Source organism: Engystomops pustulosus, chromosome 8 (assembly GCF_040894005.1).
Source record: "Engystomops pustulosus chromosome 8, aEngPut4.maternal, whole genome shotgun sequence".
Lineage (NCBI taxonomy): Eukaryota > Metazoa > Chordata > Amphibia > Anura > Leptodactylidae > Engystomops > Engystomops pustulosus.
Genome location: NC_092418.1, coordinates 37,306,795 through 37,334,182, shown reverse-complemented (window position 1 = coordinate 37,334,182; position 27,388 = coordinate 37,306,795). Strand labels below are relative to the sequence as shown.

The following is a 27,388-nucleotide window of genomic DNA, read 5'->3' as shown; positions in this document are numbered from 1 at the left end:
TACGCCTAGAGGAGAGGCATTTCTACCCATGCCATAGACAGGGATTCTTTACTGTAAGAGCAGTGAGACAATGGACCTCTCTGCTGCAGGAGATTGACCTCCTTCCCCAAATTAAGATTTGGTGGGAGAGATTGGCTATGTTACCCCCTTTAAATTTAAAGTGATGTATTTGGAAATAAAAATTTTGTGAGTCAAAAAACTTGAGTCTTAGACATGAAAATAGATCTACTCCAGTGTATTACAGTATTCCCCAAATAAACAATTGTTACATAAGAACATCCATCCATGTGACGTCTCCAAGGCCAACTGCAATATCATTATTAATTTTTGAAGGCACAAAAAGCCATTTCACAAAGGATTAACATGAAGAGAATCATTAGCTCCTAATTAATGTTCATATAACACATTGTAAGAAATACGGTCTCAAAACAACATACTGCCCGGGAGCAAAATCGACAAATCCCAGAAAGACACTACCCAAAATATATTCATGCAACAAATGATCTTGTTTAGTTGATAATTTCCACTTTTTTTCCACGACAGTTAGGTATTTAGGGATAGAAAGAAATCATTATTTGCTATTTACTCAGCCATTTTACTGATGAAAATTTAATTTTAATTACAAAAGTTGGAGAAACAAAGATTTTGCAGCTGATAATGAGGCAGCATCCTATGAGCTGAAGGATGAAAGACCAGAAAACTCTATTATGTGACAATAATAAATTGTCCCTGGGTACACTATACAATTATCCTAAACTGTGTATCTTTTATGTAACTTTGAGGACGTGATTAAAGGGAAATAATCCATTTTTTCTGGCTTGCTAAATGTAAACGAGCATTAATAGCTATGCAGAGTATCTCTACACATATATGGAATCTCTATCAGGATCATAAGAAAATGCCCCATTTCACACACTAGGGAAAATTTGTAGCATTTCGTTTGCGAGACAGAAAAGTCATGTTAAATAGAGGGGCACATTTACTTACCCGGTCCCTACGCAATTCCCAATCCGGACTGTCCGACGAGGATGAACTCTGCCACGATTCACCAAGATCGAGTGCCTAATATCCTGCATGTGTCGCTTCCCCGCTCAGGCTCGCCGGAGTTCACCTTCTACTTCCTGGTGCATGTTAATGCATGGCTTGCGACACAATTTTTAAATTAAATCCTGTAGTTTGTTAAATCCGTCAGATTGTCTGACGGCCACACCCCCCGATTTGTGTCGCATGAAAGCCGGCGCCGATGCGCCGAAATCTGATTGTGTGCTACACAAACGACTGTCCCATTGGCGCAATCGGGAAATCTTCTGGATATCCGACGAATGTACGGTTCGCGGGGTCCTTAGTAAATGAGCCCCAGAAACTTGTAATTGGAGTTGAATCTAGTAACACAAGGCAACATTGCTATCTACTGTACCACCAAGCGACCTGTACAAGGCTTAGCTCTGCGCCACTATACTGTCCAGACGGTCCTAACCTAAGATTAAATTTTAAGCACCTTTAAGAACTCTTCTCCAATAACCAGAGAATGAAAGAGGAAGCAAACACTTCTGCTCACTGTGTAGTGGTCAGATAAGGTTACTGCAGGTCAGTTCCCATTCAGCCAGTGTACAAAGAAAGGAGCTAAATGCTTCTGGTTTCACTGTATTGTAATGAGCTGACCTATTTAAGGTGCCAGGTGTCAGCTCCCACCAGTCTGATATTTATTACCTATAATCAGTATAGGTCAGACCCTCACCAGTCCGATATTAATGAATATTAGTACAGTATTTTTAGTCTTGGAATCCCCTTTAAGTTAGGCTACATTGACACAGCTGTATGGAGCATATACACTCACCGGCCACTTTATTAGCTTCACTGCTCGTTAACACTTAATATGTGATTGTTCCTGTGGGGTTTTTCCCCAAATGAATTTCTTTTTTTGGAAAATGAAATAGACAATTCTCTGTGGTGACCAGATTGTTGGCCAAAAAATTTCCTTTAACAACATACACTCATCGGCCACTTTATTAGGTACACCTGTCCAACTGTTCGTTAACACTTAATTTCTAATGAGCCAATCACATGGTGGCAACTCAGTGCATTTAGGCATGTAGACATGGTCAAGACAATCTCCTGCAGTTCAAACCGAGCATCAGTATGGGGAAGAAAGGTGATTTGAGTGCCTTTGAACGTGGCATGGTTGTTGGTGCCAGAAGGACTGGTCTGAGTATTTCAGAAACTGCTGATCTACTGGGATTTTCACGCACAACCATCTCTAGGGTTTACAGAGAATGGTCCGAAAAAGAAAAAACATCCAGTGAGCGGCAGTTCTGTGGGCGGAAATTCCTTGTTGATGCCAGAGGTCAGAGGAGAATGGGCAGACTGGTTCGAGCTGATAGAAAGGCAACAGTGACTCAAATCGCCACCCGTTACAACCAAGGTAGGCAGAAGATCATCTCTGAACGCACAGTACGTCGAACTTTGAGGCAGATGGGCTACAGCGGCAGAAGACCACACAGGGTGCCACTCCATTCAGCTAAGAACAGGAAACTGAGGCTACAATTTGCACAAGCTCAGCGAAATTGGACAGTAGAAGATTGGAAAAACGTTGCCTGGTCTGATGAGTCTCGATTTCTGCTGCGTCATTCGGATGGTAGGGTCAGAATTTGGTGTCAACAACATGAAAGCATGGATCCATCCTGCCTTGTATCAACGGTTGAGGCTGGTGGTGGTGCTGTCATGGTGTGGGGAATATTTTCTTGGCACTCTTTGAGCCCCTTGGTACCAATTGAGCATCGTTGCAACGCCACAGCCTACCTGAGTATTGTTGCTGACCATGTCCATCCCTTTATGACCACAATGTACCCAACATCTGATGGCTACTTTCAGCAGGATAATGTGCCATGTCATAAAGCTGGAATCATCTCAGACTGGTTTCTTGAACATGACAATGAGGTCACTGTACTCAAATGGCCTCCACAGTCACCAGATCTCAATCCAATAGAGCATCTTTGGGATGTGGTGGAACGGGAGATTCGCATCATGGATGTGCAGCCGACAAATCTGCGGCAACTGTGTGATGCCATCATGTCAATATGGACCAAAATCTCTGAGGAATGCTTCCAGCACCTTGTTGAATCTATGCCACAAAGAATTGAGGCAGTTCTGAAGGCAAAAGGGGGTCAAACCCATTACTAGCATGGTGTACCTAATAAAGTGGCCGGTGAGTGTATATGTCCCCTATAGACGGCAATACGCTCACGGCACTGTGCGGTAGGGGTATGGTGAAGCACACGTGCAGCGCAGTACTGTTCAGTAGCCGGGAGAATGATAGGACATGTCCTATCAATCCCTGTAATATGGCACCATGCGCCATACATCGCTATGGAGAGGGGCGGGGGTGATCGGCGTATAAGGCGCAGAAAAAATCCTTTGATTTTCTCAAAAATCAAAGGTGCGCCTTATAGTCCAGCGCGCCCTATATATGAACCTACTTACAGACAACAGCTGCCTGGAGCTGTGCACAGGTCTGCCACCTGCTCGTCATTCATCCTTAGAATCAGGTACGCCTTATAATCCAGTGCGCCTTATATATGAACCTAGATGTTTTAGCAGGCAATTATTGTTGGTGCGCCCTAAAATCCGGTGTGCCTTATAGTCCGAAAAATACGGTATTCCCAGTATTTAATATAAATCCATCATCTGTCAGTCATCTGTCATCTGAGTTAAATGTTATCATGGATTAGAGGAAAACTGATATAATATGACATGTTATAGACTGTTTAATGATAAAATCGGAGGCATCTTAAGGCACCGTATTGTCCCATCTCAAATTATGGATACTTTAATAATGATCTGTATAGCAAAAAAACAATAAAATATCAGTGTACATGATCCCTGATACAAAAGTAACAATGCACAATTATTTCTTTTCTATCTTTATTTCTTCTTTGTTGCTTCACAGTCAATTTGTCTCCATAGAGACTGTATAGAGCCTTCAGTATAGGAGGCGTCTGTACGGATCATTCATTTGTAAGAGGATTACATTCCACATTTAATGGCTAATGAATATTCTCATTTCAAAGGAGAAATATTGTAGTCTCCATTTCACAAATGTTCACATTAATTAATGAAATGATTGTTTGGCCATGAAGCTGGAGACATGATTAAGAATTAGATCCATTGCACTTATATGTCATGGGGAAAAGAGAAGTGACAATAATTGGAGGTAATGACAATAATGTCATAATGTATATTCAGTCAAATAAGATATAGTATAAAGAGTATATGGATATCGTAATGGATATTATAACTACTGAATCAGAACTAATTAGGAGATTCTCGTCTATCGATATAGTCTGTTATTGATACCAATGGCATTCAACAGCCCTGGACTTGCATGTTATAAAAGCTGCATGGTATAGTTTTTCCACAATGTTATATGAATTAGCATACATTCCCAATTTTTTAAATAACTTCAATAACTTAATAAACTGTCATTACTTTAAAGGGATTTTCCCATTTCAGCAACTTAATGTTGTTGTATTTATGATAAAAAGTTATACAATTTTCCAATATACTTTCTTTAAGAATTCCTCATGGTTTTCTAGATCTCTGCTTGCTGTCATTCTATCAAAAGCTTCTAAGTCTACATCCAGTGGACAGAAATCTGACCATGGTCACACAGGTGCACGGCTCGTTATATCACAGAGAATAATCAGAGCCGTGTGATATAATGAGCCGTGCACCTGTGTGACCATGGTCAGATTCCTGTCCACTGGATGTAGACTTAGAAGCTTTCTATAGAATGTCAGCAAGCTGAGATCTAGAAAACCATGAGGAATTGTCAAAGAAAGTATATTGGAAAATTGTATAACTTTTATCATAAACACAATAACATTAAGTTGCTGAAATGTGGAACACCCCTTTAAGGTTTCTCCATGTTTTCACATACTTTTTATTTTCATTTTTGTGTTGTGGTTATAATAATATAAAATATAGTAATCATTTAAAATATACCAGTTTTGGTTCCCATAAAGAAGTTTTATCTATAGCCCAATGCAACTTATGTAGACAAGTTTGCAACGGGCCAGACTTATTTCAAGCAGACCTCTTAATTGATAAGTTGTCCCTCTAGCCCTATGTGCAAGAAACAAGAGGAAGTAGAAGGGTCAAGCTCACCCCCACTCCTGCTTTCTGCCCACTTTTCAGCAATTTTTTGTAAAGAATAATTTGCTCATGCAAAATTGTGTAAGAGTTTTTGAACTTTATATGTGGCCTTTTTATGTTACAGCCTTCGATAGGCTGCCCCCATATTCTTTAAACAGTATAAGGCCTTACATATAAATGTACGCTACACCCATAGCATACAGAAGCCTGGAGAAGAGGATGGGTTAAAGGAAATCTACCATCGGGATCATGGATTATAAACTAAATACACTTACATGCTGGTGTGTGCCCCCTTTATCAGGATCTGCTCCTCTTTTAACTTCTTATGCCCTCGATTTATAAGAAAATATGCTTTAAAAATTATGCAAACTAGCCGGGATGGCTTCAGGCTCCATTAACTTCTATGGAGCATGGTGCCCCCTCAGGCTCATTTTGAAGCCTTTTTTTGTCAAATCAAAGGCATAAAAAGCTTAAAGAAGAGCAGATCCTGACAAAGGGGGCACCCACCAGCATGTAAATGTACTTGGTTTATGATCCATGATCCTGATGGTAGATGTCCTTTAAGTGCTGCTTACACATTGCCTTTCCATAGGGAGCTGTGCAGTCGTGGCATATGTACAGGGAAAGATATAACATGCACTATCTTTTTCCAGCATCGGCATTGTATTGTGACAACGCATGTGCCATGCACAGTGCAATTCTATGGCTGATATCCGTACAAAATACAGAAGCCATATGTTGTGTGAAAAATGGTTGACTATGGTAAAAAGTAGAAAATAAACTTGTTGTTATATATAGGAAAGTGCTTTGGCTGTGAGCTAGCTGCACAAAGGCAGGTAACGCGTTGCCCCATAGCCTTCTATTTGGCACGGTTCAAATTGTCTGCCCCAAAAGACATAGAGCAGGTCCAGGGGCATAACTTGAGGGGGTGTAGAGGTTGCGGTGGCACCAGGGCCCAAGAGGTTTAGGAGGCCCTTATGGTGTCACTTTCACATATGAGAAGACTAGTACTGTACACCATACATCATAGTCAGGGGCCTGGCACAGACTTTGCACTGGGGCCCATCAGCTTCTAGTTACACCACTGAGCAGGTCCTATTCCTGCACGTCTTTGTGGCAGGGGCAATTATTCCCTATGGTAGTAACAACACAAGGCCTACTGCATGAGGACTGACTGTGTGAGCAACAACTACAGTGTAGAATACTTCTTCTTCTCTAAATGTTTACTCAATCCCTCATCAGATCTCATCCTTCTATAATATAATGTCACAGCCGTCTTCACTTCCTATTATAGGCTGTAATAGGACAAGACTGGTCACCAAAGAGGTAAGTCATCGCACATTACCATCTGCTTGTTGTTGTGCATGTTGCTAGGCAACAGCCTGAACTATTGTTATGTAACAACGGGAACCTTCCATGTTTATCACTATTTTCCCTTTAAAACCAGTCGCATCAGAGGTTATTCCTGGAAATGTAGATATCACTCTACAACATACACATTGCTGAACAACGTTAGAGGTTATTCTATATTTGTATGAAGATATTCGCAGCATTATATGACATTTTGCCACCCTCTCACATTTCTTATGTATGTGTTAGAAAAATAAAGATGACATATATACAGAACTGCCTTGAGCGAAGAGGATTTATCATGTGCTTTGTTAACCCCTCTAATATGAAATCCATATGCGGTAATAATATTCTAGATTCAAGTCTATTGGTGACCCATTTATATAAGTGTTCAGCAGTTTACACACCGGTAACACTGAGCTACTCTTGGTCAACCTAAATCATATTTACAGGGGTCTTTTTAAGGATCCCACAGTTTTATTTGTAAACATTTTAGGGACCTCATTTTCACTAAAGACAAATTGTAAAAGCCCATGACACCTGCAGTGCAAACATGCCTCTCTGCCTTTTCTAAGCATTTGCATTACAACATAATTGTGTGTTATAACTTACTCTTGCACCCTGACAATATCCTGGGGTAGTCACAGGGGTTGGGCTTTGGTTTGGATGCATTTCAAAAAACACCATGTGACTAAGCTCTGAGGAGTGAGTAACACAGACAAGTCACATGTTGTTTTTTGAAATCCATCCAAACCAAAGTCCAGCCCCTGTGAGTACCCAAGGATTTTGTCGGGGTGCAAAGTAATTGTAATGCAAATTATAAAAAGCAGAAAGGCAGATTTGCACTGCAGGTGTAATAAGCTTCGCAACCTGTCTTTAGTGAAAATGAGGCCCCTGGTGACAGATTCCCTTTAAGGTTTATGATTGCATCATAACTTATAAAGAGTAGATAGAAATAAACTATTCTACACAGCAGGAAAGCTGAGATATTCATGTGCATGATCCTGAAGACTGAATGAAGCCTCACAGCATGACTCGGACAGTGAGTGGAGACATGAGCTATCCATAGTAGAAGTGCTTGTCCTCTGGCCAACCTATACAGTGCCATTATAACACAGCCTTACGTGTCTGATCCACATTTTATATGACAAAATTAGTAAGAAAGACGGTCAAAATAAATAGCAAGCTTATTGTCAATTCTCTTAAGTCTGAACTTATATGAAAATCTACCCTCGAAATTAAGCATGATAAATCGAGGACACTTACTCATCGATCCGGGCACAGTGACTGCACTAATCTTATATTTGTTATCCATGACCTCCTTCCTCTTATAATCAACTTAAATATATGCTAATGAGTGAGAAGGACTCATGGGGGTGTTACCAGAGCCCCTCCTGCTGCAGTTTTACAGGCTGTTACACTTTCTCAATAGCTAATGCAGTATCTAAGGTGTTAACTGAGAGTAAGGACCATTCTGTTGCTGTGGGTTGTCATGGCAACAAAGACCCCCTCGTCTGCCATATGTACTTAAACACTGAATATGTGTGAAACACTAACTAAATATGTGTTGAACCTTGACAGGCAATAATATAGGAGTATTTCAGCTTCATTACTTCATTATATTGAAGCAAATAGATCACATAGTCAGTTTCCATAGAAAAATGTTTATTTAAAAACATACTTGGCACAACAATATTCATAACAATGAAATAATAATGACACTTCAAAGGTTATACGCATTGCACAGTGAGAATTATAATAAACTCCTAACAAAAAGACAACCAATAAGTTGTATTCCAAAAATACCATTGACTACAACAAAAAAGGACTGCGTATTGTTGGGCAAAAAGTCATAAAACAAAATCATAATGTTCTGATTATACTCGCGTCGACTTATACTCAAGTATATGCAGTAATTCTCTACAATTGTTATTTTATTGGGAATGCAATACAAGCAACAATATGGACTGTGCTATTGCAGAAAGGAAAGAGAGTAGTTGTGTTTTATTATATTATGAAAAAAAACTTTCATCTGAAGGAAAATGAAAAAAAAATATCCTGAAATGGCATTTAATGAGGATTTCTGAGCAAATTTTGTGTCAAGGTTTTTTCTGTAATCTAGGACATCTAGGCTTCAATATTAGCTCCTAGTAATCGTATCAACACTGACAATTGAAAAAGGTAGAGTAACGGGCATGCCATCCGCACTGCCAGTGCTGTGCGCTCGTGTAATGGGTTCTGACAGAAGGAGATTCAGCTCCTCATATGATATTAGAGCGCCATGACCAACACAGATGGACACATCTATACAGAGAGCCATGCTTACCCTGGATATCCTGTATGATGACAAAAACCCAATACTGCCAGAAGTATACTGTAAATAATATCACTTAGTACATTAGGAAAACATGGAGTAGGTATAGAAAAAAAATCAAGAAAATAATCTATCTCAGGCCTAACTGCTGCTAATTCGCTGCCCCGTTGCCTTCTATTGGGCACATTCATAGTGTGGCGCATGCAGCGTGTCTCATCCCATCAGGAACGCAATGACTGCCCGCAACGCAAAACATAGTATAGGTCCTATTCCTGTCCGTCTTTGCAGCAGGAGAAGTCATTGTCTATGGACATTGACAGGGTGAGCTGCCACACGGCACAGACATGTTCAACATATGGTTACTTGCGACAGGGAAAATTTACATATATGTGTGCAAGAGGCCTAAGAGTAAATGAAGAGGACCAGCACCAATGAGAGCAGAGGGTGCTTACCCTTGTAAATATAATGAAAAAAAAAATAGACAGCACACCAAAAACTTTAAGAGTAAGATAAAACTGTGTACTTTATTCATCCAGAGTGCTGTGGTTTGGCTCCTCAAACTGGAGAAACCCTCGTAAACAAGGGCTGAGGGTGCATAGCACTGTGGGTAAATAAAGTAAACCTATTTTAAGTTTACTAGTTTCGCTGCCTAAGTTTACTTGGTGTGCTGTGTATTTATTGGGCCATCATGTAAAATTATCCTAGCCCTCTATCAACCTCATGGGAGAAGAACCTAGTAAGTATTAAAGGAAAATTGTCACCATAAAATTGGCTTAATAAACTACTAGTATGTTATCAAGCAGCTGAGCACCTTCTAGATCATGTTTCTTTCCTGGTTTAGTGTGGTGGCATCATCCAGAAAATCAACTTTGAAGTGAGATGTAAATTGGTTTCATGAAGTCAAGGAGGCGGAGAGTTTAACAGTGAAGTCAAGTTTTCCCTACCTTAAAATGTCCCCTTTTTGGTCCTGTGTCCAGGGGCATCACTGATCAAATCTCCTGATGCATAATGTCAATCACATGGGAGGACTTGTACAGAGGCAGGGAGAGCTTGACTTCAGTGCTAAACTCTCCACCTCCCTGACTTTATACAACCAATTAACATCTCACTTGAAAGTTGATTTTCTGGATAATGCCACCAAGCTGGACTATGAAAGAAACATGATCTAGAAGCCGTTCAGCTGCTTGACAACATACTGGCATTAGTTTATTAGGCCAATTTCTTAATAAAGCTTGCCTTTAAGTTGAGGTTGTCTTTTGGACCTGTGGGGATCAGTATTGGACCAGAGCCTCAGCCTACCTGAAGATCCTCTGATCCTGTGGTGGGCCAGTCAAATACTGATCTACACTGTCGGAAGCAACTTGGAGTTTTGAACTAGTGAGGGTTCGCAGTCTGACTAGTGCCCTTCAATAGGGCGATTCTGTGTGCAACCACCGAAAGTGCTGATGTGGAAGAACATAAAAACAAACATGTTGCTTTCATTTCGAAAATGTTTTGAGAAAATCAGCTTCAAAAACCTATGTATGACTTAGCAACAAACTGAGACATTGGTGTTTTCTTAACCTCTTTAAGCATTGTGCCCACTCAGGAACTTGGCATTTTTACCCATTGGTGATAGTTGGGGTCCCAGAGACTGAAATTCTGTATCTCATTGAACGTACATTGTATTATGACAATAGGAATACAGAATGATAGAAAACACCAACAGAAACATCCAGTGGCCACCAATAAATAGACATCAAGGGGGTGAATTTTGGAAACATACTAGAATTCGTGATAGTATAACATGGTATAACTCATACATTTAATACGGTCTTTACATAATGATAAAAAAAAACCTAGTTCTGGTTGATATTATACTTGGAATTGCCTGCAATTTCCTGACATCTTGATCATGAACTTCATATTGCTAGAAGCAGCGAGGAAATCAAATTTCTCATGCATGTCCTTCAATGCGTCAACGGGCTGCCTTGTGACACTCCATAGACAAATGATAGATTGTACCCAGAAGGGATTTCACTCTGCACCCCCCATACAGTAACATTTCTATTATGCTTATTGTATCCCTCAGGGGGTCACTTTTCACTTACTGGGGGGAAATAACATTCTGCCATCATTTGACATCAAGGAAACTGGTAGAAACACAAATGTATCGTTCCTATTGGAAATGGTTGAAACATATTCCATAGGGTTAATAGTATAACTACAGCAATATATTGGCCCATGTAAGACTCTGTCCAAAGGTCATTCATTCAAGTAAGTAAGAGGGTTTTTCTTGCCTTTGACAGGTGATAACCAATACTAAACTCCGCACCAAATGGACTAATGGAGCTCAGTAAAACTGTAAGATGAGCTTGTCAGATTTTGAGATTTGTGTGTACACGTCCCAATAAATTCTCCGAGCCGTCGCTGGTTCACAAATTATTTATATTTGCTGTGTCTCCGAGTGCAAACTGTTGTACTAAATTAAGACAAACTGAAGATACGAGTTTACAAAATGACAGGTGTTAGAATATATGCAGGATCTAAGCATTTCTGTGTTTATTTCATCATTTTCAATAATTAGTATATTACACCATGCAAAATGTCTTCCAGATTTTATACCCTACCATGTGTTACAAAAAAGTGATGGGTTTTTGCTTTGAACCAAATCCATTATTATTTTTTACAACTATGATTAAGATCCTGTATGACACCAACCTCTGTACTAGCCATGAAGACCCGAGGCAAGTTAAAGGTGACCTTGGTTGAGGACAGAAAGGGCAATGCAGCTCCGGATTATACAGCCATTACAGAAGTAGACAGCTTTTTGTCACTAATTTATACAGTCAGAAAAAAAATGTCTTTATATAAAAGAGATGCAGAGCAGATTTAATGATGACATCCCTCTCACATTGTCTAAAATAAAGTAGAACCAATTATGAGTTGATTGACAATGCACCTAGTGGTGCAGCTCTTATGGTATCCATGGGACTTCAGATGGAGAGCCCTTAAAGGAAATCTACCATTTGTTTTATACATTATCTATCAAGCATACCTTGAGAAAGCTGTAGCTACACTGATGCAGAAACATATCTTGTTTACTCCTTGAATTGAGTGATTTTGCTGAAAAAACAATTATAAAATTATGATAATGAGGCTCTGTCTCTCCTCTGGCTGCCCCGGTGCTCTCCTCACCCTAATTATGCACTGCTTCAGCCTTGTCCTTTGTTGTCCCTGACAGGCAGATGTAATCAATCACTGCACCATCCCCCAGCTGCTGTATAAGAGTCAGGATCAGCTCTTCTTTTAGCTTCTTACATCTTTGTTTTTACAAAAAAAGGCTGTAAAACTTTATGCAAATGAGCCTTAGGGCCTAAGGGCTTTACTAACAGCTATGGAACCTGAAACCCCCCAGTGCATGGTTTACAATCCTTCATCCTAGTGGTAATTTTTCTCTATGCACTGGATCATTTTGAATCCAGTTTTATCTATATATTGAAGAATATATGTAGAAAGCATTTTTTCAAGCCCGGTGGTGAGTATGTGACCTACTGTTATGTAAGTAGTCTGAAAGCTTCATACAATGCTTAGCCCTACATTACAGACTACTTACAGTATTTACCACATCAATGCTATAAGCATCGGTCAGCTCAGTGCAATGTATAGTCTGCATTAGAGATGAGCGAACACTAAAATGCTCGGGTACTCGTTATTCGAGACGAACTTTTCCCGATGCTCGAGTGCTCGTCTCGAATAACGAACCCCATTGAAGTCAATGGGAGACTCGAGCATTTTTCAAGGGGACCAAGGCTCTGCACAGGGAAGCTTGGCCAAACACCTGGGAACCTCAGAAAAGGATGGAAACACCACGGAAATGGACAGGAAACAGCAGGGGCAGCATGCATGGATGCCTCTGAGGCTGCTTAAACGCACCATTATGCCAAAATTATGGGCAACAGCATGGCCATGACAGAGTGACAGAATGAAGCTAGATAGCATCTAAAACATGCAATAATTGACCCTGACACTATAGGGGACGGCATGCAGAGGCAGCGGCAGCAGGCTAGAGAGTGTCATGGCGACATACCCTAAATGGACTCAGGCTTCAAACCAATGGGTGGCAGAGAGGAACCAAAGGAGGTGAGCAAGAAGTGCTCAAATAATATCGGTACATGATAAAAGTTTGCCAGTATATTTTGTGGATTACACAGCAGGGTGGCGACAAAGTTAACATGGAAGCCATGAAAACAACCCAAAATTCTGCCTGACACAGCTCGTTTGATAAGGGGACCATGTATGGAGGCAGTGAACTAGTAGTAGATTAAAGGTGCTGCAGTTAAAACTATGTTAGTTGGATCTTGGCATGGAGCTGGCGCTCCGCTGCCAGGCGAGCTTTCGCCAATCCAAGCCCCTGTCTCTAGGCTACTCCCCAAACAGCACTTCTAAGAACCTTTTGTATAAGATCAAGTGTAGTAGCGTTCTTATAAGTTTAGGATATGCCGGGTGAGGGGAATGTAAACAGATGCGCAAGAAGCGCATGATGCGCATGGAGCTGGCGCTCCGCTGCCAGGCGAGCTTTCGCAAATCCAAGCCCCTGTCTCTAGGCTACTCTCCAAACAGCACTTTTGTATAAGATCAAGTGTAGTAGCGTTCTTATAAGTTTAGGATATGGCGGGTGAGGGGAATGTAAACAGATGCGCAAGAAGCGCTGAAATAATATCCCTAAATGGTAAAAGTTTGCAAGTATATTTTGTGGATTACACAGCAGGGTGGCGACAAAGTTAACAACTTTGATGTGGAATCCATGAAAACAACCCAAATTTCTGCCTGACACACCTCGTTTGATAAAGGGACGATGTATGGAGGCAGCTATATGGACGACTTTTGGAGGTAGGAATGGAGACAACGTGTGGAGGCTGCTATGGAGACAATTTAATTTGGATAGTGCCTGTATGTGGCAGTCCCAAACATTTTTCAAACCAGAGGAGCAGGTAGGTGGCCCTCCAGTAAAATGGGATAGATTGAGTGCCTGTATGTGGCAGTCCCAAAAATTGTTCAAACCAGAGGAGCAGGTAGGTGGCCCTCCAGTAAAATGGAATAGATTGAGTGCCTGTATGTGGCAGTCCCAAAAATTGTTCAAACCAGAGGAGCAGGTAGGTGGCCCTGCAGTAAAATGGAATAGATTGAGTGCCTGTATGTGGCAGTCCCAAAAATGTTTCAAACCAGAGGAGCAGGTAGGTGGCCCTCCAGTAAAATGGGATAGATTGAGTGCCTGTATGTGGCAGTCCCAAAAATGTTTCAAACCAGAGGAGCAGGTAGGTGGCCCTCCAGTAAAATGGAATAGATTGAGTGCCTGTATGTGGCAGTCCCAAAAATTGTTCAAACCAGAGGAGCAGGTAGGTGGCCCTCCAGTAAAATGGAATAGATTGAGTGCCTGTATGTGGCAGTCCCAAAAATTGTTCAAACCAGAGGAGCAGGTAGGTGGCCCTGCAGTAAAATGGAATAGATTGAGTGCCTGTATGTGGCAGTCCCAAAAATGTTTCAAACCAGAGGAGCAGGTAGGTGGCCCTCCAGTAAAATGGGATAGATTGAGTGCCTGTATGTGGCAGTCCCAAAAATGTTTCAAACCAGAGGAGCAGGTAGGTGGCCCTCCAGTAAAATGGGATAGATTGAGTGCCTGTATGTGGCAGTCCCAAAAATGTTTCAAACCAGAGGAGCAGGTAGGTGGCCCTCCAGTAAAATGGAATAGATTGAGTGCCTGTATGTGGCAGTCCCAAAAATTGTTCAAACCAGAGGAGCAGGTAGGTGGCCCTCCAGTAAAATGGAATAGATTGAGTGCCTGTATGTGGCAGTCCCAAAAATTGTTCAAACCAGAGGACCGGGTAGGTGGCCCTCCAGAAAAATGGAATAGATTGAGTGCCTGTATGTGGCACTCACAAAAATTGTTTCAAACAGAGGACCGGGTAGGTGGCCCTCCAGAAAAATTAAATGCATGAAGTATAGCAAGAGCCAGTGGGCCCTGTCAAAAAATAGCCATTTTCCTCTGCTTTACTGTACAAAGAGGAGGAGAAGGAGGAAAATGAGGAGGAGGAGGAGGAGTGGATCAATTATTCAGGTTGAGCTTCCTTCACCTGGTGGAGATTGGAAATTCTGAGAAATCCAGCCTTTATTCATTTTAATAAGCGTCAGCCTGTCAGCGCTGTCAGTCGACAGGCGTGTACGCTTATCGGTGATGATGCCACCAGCTGCACTGAAAACCCGCTCGGACAAGACGCTAGCGGCAGGGCAGGCAAGAACCTCCAAGGCGTACAGCGCCAGTTCGTGCCACATGTCCAGCTTTGAAACCCAGTAGTTGTAGGGAGCTGTGTGATCATTTAGGACGATGGTATGGTCAGCTACGTACTCCCTCACCATCTTTCTGTAAAGATCAGCCCTACTCTGCCGAGACTGGGGACAGGTGACAGTGTCTTGCTGGGGTGACATAAAGCTGGCAAAAGCCTTGTAAAGCGTACCCTTGCCAGTGCTGGACAAGCTGCCTGCTCGCCTACTCTCCCTCGCTACTTGTCCCGCAGAACTACGCACTCTGCCGCTAGCGCTGTCAGAAGGGAAATACTGTTTCAGCTTGTGCACCAGGGCCTGCTGGTATTCATGCATTCTCACACTCCTTTCCTCTGCAGGGATGAGAGTGGCAAGATTTTGCTTGTACCGTGGGTCCAGGAGAGTGAACACCCAGTAATCGGTGCTGGAATAAATTCTTTGAACGCGAGGGTCACGGGATAGGCAGCCTAGCATGAAATCTGCCATATGCGCCAGAGTACCAACGCGTAAGAATTCACTCCCCTCACTGGCCTGACTGTCCATTTCCTCCTCCTCCAACTCCTCCAACTCCTCTTCTTCTGCCCATACACGCTGAACAGTGAAGGACTCAACAATGGTCCCCTCTTGTGTCTCGCCAACATTCTCCTCCTCTTCCTCCTCATCCTCCTCCACCTCCACCTCCTCCGATATGCGCTGAGAAACAGACCTCAGGGTGCTTTGGCTATCAACAAGGGAATATTCTTCCCCCGTCTCTTGTGACGAGCGCAAAGCTTCCGACTTCATGCTGACCAGAGAGTTTTTCAACAGGCCAAGCAGCGGGATGGTGAGGCTGATGATGGCGGCATCGCCACTGACCATCTGTGTTGACTCCTCAAAGTTACTCAGCACCTGACAGATATCAGACATCCACGTCCACTCCTCATTGTAGACTTGAGGAAGCTGACTGACCTGACTACCAGTTCTGGTGGAAGTTGACATCTGGCAGTCTACAATCGCTCGGCGCTGCTGGTAAACTCTGGATAACATGGTCAGTGTTGAATTCCACCTCGTGGGCACGTCGCACAACAGTCGGTGAGCGGGCAGTTGGAGGCGGCGCTGCGCTGCCCTGAGAGTGGCAGCATCTGGGCTGGACTTCCTGAAATGCGCACAGATGCGGCGCACCTTCGTGAGCAAATCAGACAGATTGGGGTATGTCTTGAGGAAACGCTGCACTATCAGATTTAACACATGGGCCAGGCATGGCACATGTGTCAGTCTGCCGAGTTGCAGAGCCGCCACCAGGTTACGGCCGTTGTCACACACAACCATTCCCGGCTTGAGGTTCAGCGGTGCCAGCCACAGATCAGTCTGCGCCGTGATGCCCTGTAATAGCTCTTGGGCGGTGTGCCTTTTGTCGCCTAGGCTCAGCAGTTTGAGCACCGCCTGCTGTCGCTTAGCGACGGCACTGCTGCTGTGCCTAGAGCTACCGACTGATGGCGCCGTGCCCACGGATGGTAGTTCGGAGGAGGAGGTGGAGGAGGGGTGGGAGGAGGAGGAGGCATAGTAGGCCTGAAACACCTGGACCGAGGTAGGCCCCGCAATCCTCGGCGTCGGCAGTATATGAGCAGCCCCAGGGTCAGTCTCGGTCCCAGCCTCCACCAAGTTAACCCAATGTGCCGTCAGCGATATATAGTGGCCCTGCCCGGCAGCACTCGTCCACGTGTCCGTGGTCAGGTGGACCTTGTCAGAAACGGCGTTGGTCAGGGCACGGATGATGTTGTCTGACACGTGCTGGTGCAGGGCTGGGACGGCACATCGGGAAAAGTAGTGGCGGCTGGGGACCGAATACCGAGGGGCGGCCGCCGCCATGAGGTTGCGAAAGGCCTCGGTCTCTACTAGCCTATAGGGCAGCATCTCCAGGCTAAGCAATCTGGAGATGTGCACATTAAGGGCTTGGGCGTGCGGGTGGGTTGCACTATATTTGCGTTTCCGCTCCAGCGTCTGGGGTATGGAGAGCTGAACGCTGGTGGATGCTGTGGAGGATCGTGGAGGCGACGATGGGGTTTTTGGGCCAGGGTCCTGGGCAGGGGGCTGACTAGCAGCTGACACAGGGGAAGGAGCAGTGGTGTGCACGGCCGGAGGTGAACGGGCTTGTTGCCACTGAGTGGGGTGCTTAGCATTCATATGCCTGCGCATACTGGTGGTAGTTAAGCTAGTAGTGGTGGAACCCCTGCTGAGCCTGGTTTGGCAAATGTTGCACACCACAGTCCGTCGGTCATCCGGTGTTTCCTTAAAGAACCTCCACACTTCTGAAGATCTAGCCCTCGCCGCAAGAGCCCTCACCACGGGAGCTTCACTAGTTGACAGTGGCGCTGATGCACCAGCTCTGGCCCTGCCTCTCCGTCTGGCCCCACCACTGCCTCTTCCAACCTGTTCAGGTCGAGGACTCTCCTCCGTCTCAGAAGCACTGTGTTCACCCGGCCTCTCAACCCAGCTTGGGTCTGTCACCTCATCATCCTCCGATCCCTCAGTCTGCTCCCCCCTCGGACTTCCTGCCCTGACAACAACTTCCCCACTGTCTGACAACCGTGTCTCCTCATCGTCGGACACCTCTTTACACACTTCCACTACGTCAAGAAGGTCATCATCACCCACAGACTGTGACTGGTGGAAAACCTGGGCATCGGAAAATTGCTCAGCAGCAACCGGACAAGTGGTTTGTGACTGTGGGAAGGGTCCAGAAAACAGTTCCTCAGAGTATGCCGGTTCAAATGGCAAATTTTCCTGGGAGGGGGCAGACTGGGGGGGAGGAGGCTGAGGTGCAGGAGCTGGAGGAGTGGGGATTTCGGTGACATGGGTGGACTGCGTGGAAGACTGACTGGTGGTGGACAAATTGCTCGAAGCATTGTCAGCAATCCACGACATCACCTGTTCGCACTGTTCTGGCCTCAACAGTGCTCTACCACGAGTCCCAGTAACTTCAGACATGAACCTAGGGAGTGTAGCTCTGCGGCGTTCCCCTGCTCCCTCATCAGCAGGTGGTGTCTCACCCCGCCCAGGACCACGGCCTCTGACCCCTGCAGTAGTTGGACGCCCACGTCCCCGCCCTCGTCCTCTACCCCTAGCCCTGGGGTTAAACATTTTTAAAATGAGAGTTATAACTTTTTTTTTTTTTTTACTTTTTTTTTTTTTTTTGTGTGTTTTTTTGTGTTTTTTGTTTTTTTTTGTGTTTTTTGTTTTTTTTTGAGTTTTTAGAACCAAACAATCCTATCCTATTGCTATGGCTATTTTCTAGCCAAGTATCAAAGGAAGCACACTACTATGCCAGATGAGATGACACTGAGTTATTGCCTAATAGAAATCCAACCCCTACTGAATTTTGCCACTTCAGCCTTTGCTATGGATATGTGCGCCACTAAGCGCAGAACACAGCGGTCGCAAGTCTCACTACAAATTGCTCAGAATTGGCAAGTACATGCACTGCAGAAACTACAGCCACCAGCAGATCAACCAGAAATCAAATATATAGAACGCTACTGTAGGCTTCAAGAAGCTATTTGTATTCTCCTATGGCTATTTTCTAGCCAAGTATCAAAGGAAGCACACTACTATGCCAGATGAGATGACACTGAGTTATTGCCTAATAGAAATCCAACCCCTACTGAATTTTGCCACTTCAGCCTTTGCTATGGATATGTGCGCCACTAAGCGCAGAACACAGCGGTCGCAAGTCTCACTACAAATTGCTCAGAATTGGCAAGTACATGCACTGCAGAAACTACAGCCACCAGCAGATCAACCAGAAATCAAATATATAGAACGCTACTGTAGGCTTCAAGAAGCTATTTGTATTCTCCTATGGCTATTTTCTAGCCAAGTATCAAAGGAAGCACACTACTATGCCAGATGAGATGACACTGAGTTATTGCCTAATAGAAATCCAACCCCTACTGAATTTTCCCACTTCGGTCTTTGCTATGGATATGTGTGCCACTAAGAGCTAAACACAACGGTAGCAAGTCCCCCTGCTAATTCCTCACAAAATGGTAAAAGATGCAAATTAAAATAAAAAAAGTAGAACGTTATTGTAGCCCTAAGAAGGGCTGTTGGGTTCTTTGAGAATCACTCCTGCCTAACAGTAAGCTAATAGAACACCCTAACGCTTTCCCTGACCAGCAGCAGCTCTCTCCCTAGCGGCATCCAGAGACAGAATGATCCGAGCAGCGCGGCCAGCGGCTAGTCTATCCCAGGGTCACCTGATCTGGCCAGCCAACCACTGCTATCGACGTGTAAGGGTACCACGTCATGCTGGGTGGAGTGCAGAGTCTCCTGGCTTGTGATTGGCTCTGTTTCTGGCCGCCAAAAAGCAAAACGGCGGGAGCTGCCATTTTCTCGAGCGGGCAAAGTATTCGTCCGAGCAACGAGCAGTTTCGAGTACCCTAATGCTCGACCGAGCATCAAGCTCGGACGAGCATGTTCGCTCATCTCTAGTCTGCATCAATAATCCTGACGTCCGGAGTGACCAGCAATACACAGGGCATTTATTACATCTATCCTGAAGACTTGATTAAATTAGACAGCTCAGCAAGAAATGTCAGCAGCATGGAGGAGAATCTGGGAAGTCGAGTTTTCTAATGTATTTCTGAATGTTATTTCCCTTTATGACATGTTTATTATGCTGTCACACCAGAATCCACTGTATCATTTAGGTTTCTTTTTATGACGGGCCTCATGGTTCTGAGGAGGCCTTCATATAATATCCTGCTTTTTCCCTTTCAATCCAAAGAAAGCAATTTGTTAGTGACAGATGCAATCGGCAGCACGCCATTGATGGAGTGATGAGATTGTTGTGAATTTCATTTTTTTTCGGATTACAAATAATGTATTCTTTAAACTTAACCATTTTTTTAGGTTTTTTTTGTTCAGTTCTGGTGCTTACAGGGGTTTTCCCACCAAACAAGTGAGGCCCTATCCACAGGATCTCTGTCAGCTCCATAGAAATGAATGGAGCAGAACGGTCCACTAATCTCGAGAAGCGGGGAGGAGGTCTGACGGAGGTACCTTGGACCCTGTTGGACTCCCCCGTTCTCATGATCCGTGGGGGTCTCATCACTGAGAGCCCCACCGATCAGCAAGTTAGGCTTGAAAACCCCTTGAAGTATTTTATTAATAAATGGATCACTTCCACGGATCATTGGAATCCTCTACTTGTGTATGTATTAGATAAGATGTGTGACTTATAGGGGCTCTGGACACTGCCAGTGACACGCTCTCTCCAACCGGTAAAGTGACTCATCTAAGGCAAAAAGTGACTTATTTACTATACTTGTCTCCTCATATGGGGTAAATATATTATGGCTCCCCTTAGACTAACTGGGAGGCATTCATTACTGACTTTCCGACATTTTTTTTGGTATTTTTCCTTGCTGCACCTGTAGCGCCATATTTATGAAGCGTCAGCACCACAATTTTGCTCTTTTTTTCCGACACTCCAGTTATTTTTTTTTGGTAGCTCAATTTTGACGCAACTTGTGAATGCCAAAACTTTTCCTGCTCTTCTATTTTCTCCAACAGTTTTCTTGGGACAAAATGTGTTGCACGCTTAGACCCACAAAAAGCAAGTCTGCGTAGTTCTATTTCCGCTTCCTGAATGTGGCGACATTTTAGATCCTTTTCAGTTGTGTGGCAATTTATTAATCCCTTGTGCCACAATCTAACACTCCTATCTAACTCTCTGCACAGTTCATGCACACAGTAAGCGGACCCTTGGGACACTATTGATAACTGCCCCCCACTGTCTGCACTCCATGAAGTTATACTCCAGGTGCTCGGTCCATATATTTCAACTGTATATCAGAAGGGTTTTGTTTCTTCTCCAGACATCGTTCTGTATGCTCATCTTCTGGGGCTTTGAACTATTGCTGAAAAACAATGGGCTTCTAAAACCTGCCTGTATGGAGTGAATTGTATAGGCTCAAATGTGATCCAGATATGACGCTGAGGTAGTCAACATCAGAGACTATAGAAAAGCAAGATAAGATGCCCAACTAAGCTGTAATGGCAGCATAGGTATTGGCTTGAGTAGGGTTATAATCTGTTCTCAGGGTCTGTTCACATTCATTCAACTTATTTTCACTATTGGCCTATGTGTTCCTGATTAGTAGGTCTCAGTGCTAGGACATGCTGATGTATGGATCATTGAGAGAGAGCAATAGGCACTTTAAGTCATGTAACAAGGGTGATGTCATCTAAGGTCCTTTTACATCTGTAACGTATACCCCATGTATGTATCTGATCACATAAAAGTCACAGCATATTTGGATTTCTACTCTTCCCCATCCTCCAGGGACTTCTACACCTCTCCATGCCTCCATGGACTTATACACCTCCCTATACCTCCATGGACTTCTACACCTCTCCGTGCCTCCATGAGAGGCTGCTGTGATTTCATGTGATCAGATACATACATGGGGTAGATGTTGCAGATGTAATAGGCAGATGTAAAAACCTTAGATGACATCACTTTGGTTCCATGGCATGCTGAGAAGAGGCATGGGACATGGGGATGAGCAGGTGGGAGGGGCTGGTTGAGCAGGACATGCCTGCTTTGATGCCAGGTAATATAAGATAAAGTTGATTTATGGAGAAGTAAGGGGAACTCCTTTTAGCTAAAAGAAGGGTTCTATGGGAAGCTGTCACTAGTTGTATTTGTGAATATGTAGTTACTGGTTCCCTTTAAATAGCCTGGTACAACTTTTCCCTGGAAAAAAAAAAAAGATGCCGGCTTTTTCGATCCTTCTGTGGTTTTCAAGGTAGACAGTACAAGTAGCACATAATAAATCAGCATATGGCTACAATTCACAAAAATCAATTATGAGAAAATCTGTTCTTGTTAACATTCAACTACTTTCATTCTGCAATGCAGGCTGGAGATTGGATACAATGGTTCAAAAGGGTTAAAGGAAATGCCGGGGAAAGTCTACAAATGCATCTCATATACACTGTGTTGTGAATCCAAAGCTCGGAGCACAGCAGGGATTCAGAAGACTGAAATTACAAGGGAGTCTTTGATACATATGGTGTCCGACTTCCTTAAAAGAACTGGACCAGGAACAAAGTGTGGGTGTCGCCAGGGATTCCAGGGTTGTCATGGTAACCATTATTCCCTCCCCTCCTAAAGAATATCAACAGGAATAAGGAAAAAGATATCTGGCTGCTTTCTTAAATTTCGCTTTCCAAGTGTGAAAATGTGTAGCAATCGACTTATTTTTACTGCAGGAGGATTGTCCTTTGTTGTCTTTACACTTGGGCAATGATGAATACTGTGTGTGGCCACTACTCACAGATCATGGGAGCATCTGTTCACACAATGAGTTAACTGAGTGGTTTTTACATTTTTCTGGTATTCTGTGTAAAACAGGACTAAATGATATTGATAAAAAAGGCGTAACCCCCCCCCCCCCTATAAATAGACAACAATGTGTGAATGTGTGAAATCTGACTGAATCTTATACTTTTTACTAGTGTTATGTAGAAATCAGGAGAAAAAGTTTAAAAAAGTGTTTCTAAGAATGTACAGCATATTATATAGAAGTACCTGAGGAAATTGCAGATAGTGTCCTATCTGCAGGAGGCGTGTTATACAGCAGGAGAATCTGTGCAGATTGTACAAAGTGTCCTATCTGCAGGGTGCATGTTATAGAGCAGGAGGAGCTGAACAGATTGCACATAGTGTTCTATCTGCAGGCAGCATGTTATAGAGCAGGAAGAGCTGAGCAGATTGTACATAGTATCCTATCTGCAGGCAGCATGTTACAGAGCAGGAGGAGCTGAGCAGATTGTACATAGTGTCCTATCTGCCAGAGGCTTATTATAGGGCAGGAGAAGCTGAGAAGATTGTACATAGTGTCCTGTCTGCAGGCAGCATGTTATAGAGCAGGAGGAGCTGAGCAGATTGTACATAGTATCCTATCTGCAGGCAGCATGTTACTGAGCAGGAGAAGCTCTGCAGATTGTACATAGTGTCCTGTCTGCAAGCAGCATGTTACCGAGCAGGAGAAGCTCTGCAGATTGTACATAGTGTCCTGTCTGCAGGCAGCATATTATAGGGCAGGAGAAGCTCTGCAGATTGTACATAGTGTCCTGTCTGCAGGCAGCATGCTACCGAGCAGGATTAGCTGAGCAGATTGTACGGTTTCATTAATGCATATAGAATGTTGTAAAGCAGGAGGAGCTAAACAGCTTGTACAGTGTCCTTTCTGCAAGCAGCATGTTATAAATCAGGATAAGCTGAACAGATAGTACATAGTGTCCCAAATGCAGGAAGAATGCTATGGAGCAAGGGTATCTGAGAAGGGGAGCTGTAAGATTTATGCATTATACCTTGTTGATTATAGTAATACCTACTTATGCTAGATCTAGAGCCAAACCCTGGATTCCCAAACCCGGAATGTAAAGAAATGTAAAGAAAATCTACCATCAAATTCGAGCATGCTAAACCATGGACACTTACTCATAGATCCAGGCACTGCAGTAAACTTCTTTTATTTGTTAACCATGGCCGCCTTTCTTCTAAAATCAACTTTTAAAATTAAGCTTTCATACATGTTACCAGAGCCCCTCAGTGCTGCAGCTTCACTGTTGTTACAGTGGGCAGAACATGTCTCAGCCTCTCTCCCTCCTTCCTCTGCCTGTGTAAGGGAGACCTGCTCCGCTCATTGTAAGAGCATGTGAAAATGCAACACAGAGGGACTCTGTTAACGCCCCTCAGAGCCCTTCAGGCTCATTACCATAACTATAACAGTTGATTTAGAAGGAAGAAACCCGTAAGTAAGAAGTAAATTTATAGTGCTATGAGTGAGTGTCCCTGGTTTATCCTACTTGATTTTGATGGTAGATTTCCTTTAAATGAAGGGAAATACATGATATTTAGACATTCTCATAATATAAAATCCTCCAAGTTTCAAGAGGGACGGGGTTAAATTATGGTGGTTAATCCCTCCATTTTACTAGTTATGAAAACATATGCAGAGCTTTATTTTAAATATTAGCAACATTTTGTATATATTTAAAGCAACAGGGAATATTATGTATATATACACTCACCGGCCACTTTATTAGGTACACCTGTCCAACTGCTCGTTAACACTTAATTTCTAATCAGCCAATCACATGGCGGCAACTCAGCGCATTTAGGCATGTAGACATGGTCAAGACAATCTCCTGCAGTTCAAACCGAGCATCAGTATGGGGAAGAAAGGTGATTTGAGTGCCTTTGAACGTGGCATGGTTGTTGGTGCCAGAAGGGCTGGTCTGAGTATTTCAGAAACTGCTGATCTACTGGGATTTTCACGCACAACCATCTCTAGGGTTTACAGAGAATGGTCCGAAAAAGAAAAAACATCCAGTGAGCGGCAGTTCTGTGGGCAGAAATGCCTTGTTGATGCCAGAGGTCAGAGGAGAATGGGCAGACTAGTTTGAGCTGATAGAAAGGCAACAGTGACTCAAATTGCCACCCGTTACAACCAAGGTAGGCAGAAGAGCATCTCTGAATGCACAGTACGTCAAACTTTGAGGCAGATGGGCTACAGCAGCAGAAGACCACACCGGGTGCCACTCCTTTCAGCTAAGAACAGGAAACTGAGGCTACAATTTGCACAAGCTCAGGGAAATTGGACAGTAGAAGATTGGAAAAACGTTGCCTGGTCTGATGAGTCTCGATTTCTGCTGCGACATTCAGATGGTAGGGTCAGAATTTGGCGTCAACAACATGAAAGCATGGATCCATCCTGCCTTGTATCAACGGTTCAGGCTGGTGGTGGTGGTGTCATGGTGGGGGGAATATTTTCTTGGCACTCTTTGGGCCCCTTGGTACCAATTGAGCATCGTGACAACGCCACAGCCTACCTGAGTATTGTTGCTGACCATGTCCATCCCTTTATGACCACAATGTACCCAACATCTGATGGCTACTTTCAGCAGGATAATGCGCCATGTCATAAAGCTGGAATCATCTCAGACTGGTTTCTTGAACATGACAATGAGTTCACTGTACTCAAATGGCCTCCACAGTCTCCAGATCTCAATCCAATAGAGCATCTTTGGGATGTGGTGGAACGGGAGATTCGCATCATGGATGTGCAGCCGACAAATCTGCGGCAACTGTGTGATGCCATCATGTCAATATGGGCCAAAATCTCTGAGGAATGCTTCCAGCACCTTGTTGAATCTATGCCACGAAGAATTGAGGCAGTTCTGAAGGCAAAAGGGGGTCCAACCTGTTACTAGCATGGTGTACCTAATAAAGTGGCCGGTGAGTGTACGTCTTTATAATACGGTGAATATAATGTAATAAAAATATTATAGCTTTCATAGAAGTCTATGGAGAGGTCATAAGGAGAGAGGGGCCAAGTGAGAGAGTATATACATTTTGAGAGGTTTTTGATGCTAAACAATAGGTTTTTCTCACTCCAAGGGCTTTAGTTACTTTAATACTAATTAAAAGTTCCAATTTATGTTCTCTTTAGTGTTTAAAATGAGTAAGGGAGAATTAAATTTCTGAATCTCTATGTGCTGTATATGGGAGACATCATAGCATCTAGTCTCCACTCTAAGAAACCTGAGAATTAGAAATGGAGCCATAGGTGGGAAAACTAGTGTAAATGTGCATACAGTAGCAAGTGATCTGAAAGGTTACAATTACCTTATGTGCTGATTATTAGGAGTGATGTACATTGTTTTCATTATGATAAATGATCTTGATTCTCTAACAAAAAATTATATGAAATCTTTCTTTATTGACCATAGTCTTATTTTTGACATTCAATGATTTCATTCTTAATCTTATGTCCCCCTGCACATATCCTGTGGAGACAGAACAATATGCAGCCAATCAGATGAATAGATCGAGTATGAAGCAATGACTTATCCAACTGTGCAATCAAGTATTTCACTGGTATCTTCCATAACTTACTAACTTACTACAAGAAGCTTCAACCTTCAGCATAAAATGATCACCTGCCATTATGATAAGGCTGGAAAAAGACAAAGGTCCATCAAGTCCAACCTATTAGACTAAATAAATGGTTTCTTCACATAACTTGTGATATTTTTGTTCTCAAGAAAGGCATGCAGGCTCCTCTTGACGGTGTACAAAGTATCCGCCATAACAACCTCCTCCGGTAGAGAGATACATAGTCTCACTGCTCGCACAGTAAAGAACCTCTGTCAATGGGGATGGTGGAACCGCCTCTCCTCTAGGTGTAGAGGATGCCTCCATCTATGGTAATGGTAGCACTGCCTCTCCTCTAGGTGTAGAGGATGCCCCCGGTCTATGGTGATGGTAGAACCTCCTCTCCTCTAGGTGTAGAAGATGCCCCCTGTCTATGTTAATGGTAGAACCTCCTCTCCTCTAGGTGTAGAGGATGCCCCCTGTCTATGGTGATGGTAGAACCACCTCTCCTCTAGGTGTAGAGGATGCCCCCTGTCTATGGTGATGGTAGAACCACCTCTCCTCTAGGTGTAGAGGATGCCCTCTGTCTATGGGTATGGTAGAACCACCTCTCCTATAGGTGTAGAAGATGACCCTTGTCTATGATGGTGGTAGAACTGCCTCTCATCTAGGTGTAGAGGATGCCCCCTGTCTATGGCGATGATAGAACGGTTCTCCTATAGATGTAGAGGAATCCCCCTGTCTATGGCGATGATAGAACGGTTCTCCTCTAGGTGTAGAGGATGCCCCCTGTCTATAATGATAGTAGAACCTCCTCTCCCCTAGACCTAGAGGATGCCCCCTGTCTATGGTGATGTAGAGCCTCCTCTCCTCTAGGCCTAGAGGATGCCCCCTGTCTATGGTGATGTAGAGCCTCCTCTCCTCTGGGTGTAGAGGATGCCCTCTGTCTATGGCGATGGTATAATATCCTCTTTTCTAGCTGTGATCCAGTATACTTATATCAACTTTTAAACGTGAAACTTTGATGAAAAGTTCCCTTTAAAAAGAAAATTTCTTGTATTTGGACTGACTAAAGATTTCTCTTCATTCTCAGATGCTAACATAACTAGCACAGATGACTCTCATACATAGCTCTTATTGATTCATATAGCTACTAGATACAGATCAATCTCTCTACTAAGAAATCTACAGTGCACTAGGATTCTGCTGGTTATGTGTAAAGGAGCATATAGTATTTATCAATATCTTCAATATAATAAGAGAACAGATAGCATTGTCTTCACAGCAGCTATGCAATACACTTTTGTTAGCAAGACCTTGGGGCATGTGTATAAGTACATTTA

The 27,388-nt window shown here is 43.4% G+C and overlaps 1 protein-coding gene across 1 annotated transcript in view; it reads right to left on the bottom strand.

The window, feature by feature from the left end:
• Positions 1–27,388, bottom strand: part of SHISA9 (shisa family member 9) — a 235,675-nt gene that overhangs the window by 56,287 nt on the left and 152,000 nt on the right. The gene's annotated exons all lie outside the window — the stretch shown is intronic.